Raw genomic sequence first — 4,049 nt, 5'->3', positions numbered from 1 at the left:
GCTCCACTCCACCCCCCACTTTCCCCCTCTCTTCTCAGTAGAGCATCAGTGTACCGCAGGGTCCTAGAGCCTGGTGGTGTTTGGTGGCCTGTTTGTCTGTACAGTGCATCTCTGCTACTGGAAACACATCAGTATGACACAAGTGTCCTCTCTCTATCTTTCTTGCTCTTTTTTTCCCAGAGGCTGCTTTAGAACAGCTGCCATATTGGCATGAGGTTGTCTTGTCAAGCATTGTTCCTGGTCAGAACACAGAGTGGACTGTCACTGAGAGATCTTGTCCATGTGTGTAACTCCTACAGAGAGAAAATATAACTAATAAAAAAAGAAACACAGTTTAAAGTCAACGTGAAACCATATACTTTCACAATGTGGCGTAGTTATGAGTGATACATGGCATTCAATGAGATGAAACATATCCTTGATTTTATCCATCAGGAATTATAAGGTTTGTGAAAAGTGGTCTGAGTATGACTGCTTTTTGATTACTTTTAGATTAAGTTTGAGTTTGTTTGTCGCATTGATTTATTTAAATAGGACAATCTTGTTACCATACTGATATAAAAATACGAAGATAAAAAATACTCAATTTGTTGTTATACAACAATATGAAGTGTTCATAGTTGATGCAATGTTGAAATTTTGAGAAAACAGTTTTAATAAAATTGAAATAATTTTTGTAAATTCAGTGGTTAAATGCTATGTGACCTTTCACTTTTCTGTGTAATTAGCCAAACGGCTAGTGACTGGTCTTTGTGTGAATGTCCACAAAACCGGAAGACTTTCTGAATATATATATATAAGCCATAGGCTATTTTAGAAAGGAAAATTCAAAAGATGAAAAAGAATTAAGGAATCAATAAATTGTCATAATAACTAATCATTCATTGCTATTGTGTGAATAATATGTAGTCATGCAATCAATCAAAATGTAACTGTGATTACGAGTATTTTATAAAATGTACTATTATCTAATTACATGTACTAATTTTTTTTAAATCTGATTACATAATCCAGATTACATGCAATCAGTTAATATCCAGCTCTGTTTATAATGTTACAAAGGGTAACTATTCTAAATGCTATTCTTTTTAGCCTTATGATCATCAAAGATTCCTGAAAAAAGTATCTCAGTTTCCACAAAAATATTAAGCATCACAACTGTTTTCAACATTGATATTAACGAGAAATGTGTCTTGAGCAGTAATTCAGCATATTAGAAACTCAGCTTTGCCATCACAGGAAAATAAATAAATAAATGAGGAAATACAGATTTAAAAAAAAAAAAAATATATATATATATATATAAATATATATATATATATATATATATACATATTTGAAAATAAATGTTATTTTAAACTGTAATAATATTTCACAATGTTGCTGTTTTACTGTATTTCTGATCGAATAAATACTGCTTTTGTGAGCATAAGAGATTTCAAAAGCATTAAAAAAATCTAACAACCCCAAACTTTTGAACATAAGTGACATTTGATAGAAATGTTCTGTTTAACCATGATCTTTGCATGACCATGCAACAAGAAACATATAATGCCCCCAGAGTAGTCTGATACTTCTCATATGTGCTGGTTTTTAATTGTGAATTAAAAACATCCAGCCTGACCAATGCAGCCCAATTCTTAAATGAATCTTATGATCCATTTTTTGAACGACTAGTTCAAATAGACCAGTCTGAATCTGTCTGGAACACTGTTCTGTCCATTTCACAACATTTGCAGAGAATCTCTTTAACTACAACAGAAATATAATGAATCCGAATTAAATCAAATTAAATCAAAACCAAAAGCGATACTCAAATGTCCAATACGACAACTCACTCTTCATTGACTTTTCATTCGCACTGACATCACTTTGGCTTCACGGGCTGTTGAATATAATGAAACAAATTAATAGGCAATAGATATTTAGGCATCAAATTCAAATTTAGCACCATTCTCATATGGAACACTCACTTTTCACAATCCAGTCAATTCACAATAATGTACAAAATCAAAACCTTAGGTGAGTAAACAGGGTTATTTTGGATTTGATGCAGACTTTAAGCGAACAGTGCTGTATTGTGCCATTATTCATGTTCGTTCTATAGAAAATCCAGCCAGAATTTTTTAATCCACGGCAGTAAGCTCTTCTTGTTGTTTTTACCCCTCTGACCCACTTCTAGATGCTGTTTTTGTGAAATTAAGATTTCTGTTCAATATAGAGAAAGAAGCAGGAGAAAAACATTGTGTTCTGTCCTGGATTTTAACATTAATACGATGGACCTCAGGGGACCCCGTCTGGGATAAAGCTGAGTGCAGGGGATGGACATTAGTAATCAATAAAAATCCTCTAGGCCTATGCGGCCTCGTTTCATGAGGTGTGCTTTCTCCCCCTCCCCTGCCTGCACCGCCAGAGTCTTTCATGTGGCTATGGTGTTGTTGATGGGAATAGGTCAGTCAACACGGTGAATCTGATGCTTCATTTGTCTTTTGCTGTCAGGATGACAGCTGTTTGGTGGAGTGTATGGTCAGCATGGATCAATAGCCTTTCCTCTTGCTCGCTGCACTCTTGCTGACAACAAACACGAACACCATTTACCTCACACACAAACCAGGACGACAAGGGCAGACAGATGAACAGGGTGAGGTGGGTCAGAGGTGCAGATAATTGGGAGAACTAAGGAGCGGCTACATACAGAAATACACATTTGCAATGAGAATGACAGACTGAGGTGACTCCTGTTGAAAGATGCGGTGTGTTGCCTCAATATATGAGTACATGAACACATGAACATAATCTCCAGAGCTGCTCTGAACATCACTTCATGAGAATTTTTATACAAACAGAAATTTAACATTTTGGTTTAACTTGAAGAAAATGTGACAGAAATATATTACTTAATGTAATGACAGTACTACTACTAATACAATTATTGTTAAAACATAATTTAAGGAATATTTACCAGAAAAAAAAAATATTAAAATTATTTACCAGAATTTATTTACCAGAAAAATGTAAATACATAGCAGAGTATTTCTGAAAGAAAAAAATAAATAAATAATATATATTTTTTAATAAAATCAATTAATTAGACATGCTTTTGATTACTAAAATGAAATGAAACCATTAAAATGGAATCCAGAAAATTCATGGAAAAAAAATAAAAAATTAATTTGAGAAAAAAATAAAAACATATTTCATAGAGCCTTAAAATGTTATTTTTGTTAAACATTTAATAAATTGCTGCTAAATTGTGTAATACATGCTTTTTGATTAATACTATTCAATTTAACCATAAAACCGAGTCTAGAAAAATGAAAATGAAAAAAAAAACACAATCCAGAAAAAATATAATTGAAAAAACGGAATTTAGGAGAGAAAAAAAAATGTATTTCATAAGTCCATTTCTTACTAACTAACTTAAATAACTAATAACTAACTAACTTAACTACAGTTTTCAGTAGCTTTCAAAAATAATTAAGTTTGCGTTTAATTTGAAGTGTATTATATCTAATACATAGTGAAATCACATTTTCAAAGGAGCCTGACTGTACTTTAAATTATAGTAACATGTAGCTTGGCAAGCGCTAACAGGTTTAACCAGTTTAGTAAACCAGAATAGTACTCCCTATTCCAGGATTCCCATCATGCAAAGCTCAAAGAAAACACTGAACTCTAATCCATCCTGCAGCAGAAGGCCAATGTCATGATGTATGACCCATCTCACCCACGCCTCTGAAGAGGTCAAGGTCATTTATTCAGGTGATTAAAGCAGTAATCCATATGGGAAATATGTGATGCTTTTATATGCAGGGGGATAATAGGGAATAGAGGGGTTCAAATTAATTGACCTCACTCCCACATGCAAAAGCTCACGCACACACATAAACACACAGCCTTCATATATTGAAATGCATGGCAGCGGCATATGTGAGCGCACATGCTGTTTATTCGGGCACACAGAGAGCAGACAGCCTGAAATAATCCCCAGTGACAGCAGAGAGAGCTCACAGACCTGACAACACCCAGACAAATGAGCTCAGCGCTCA

The sequence above is a fragment of the Barbus barbus genome, assembly GCF_936440315.1.
Source record: "Barbus barbus genome assembly, chromosome: 23".
NCBI classification, from domain to species: domain Eukaryota; kingdom Metazoa; phylum Chordata; class Actinopteri; order Cypriniformes; family Cyprinidae; genus Barbus; species Barbus barbus.
The sequence above is the reverse complement of the archived record's forward strand: the minus strand, read 5'-3'. Positions refer to the sequence as shown.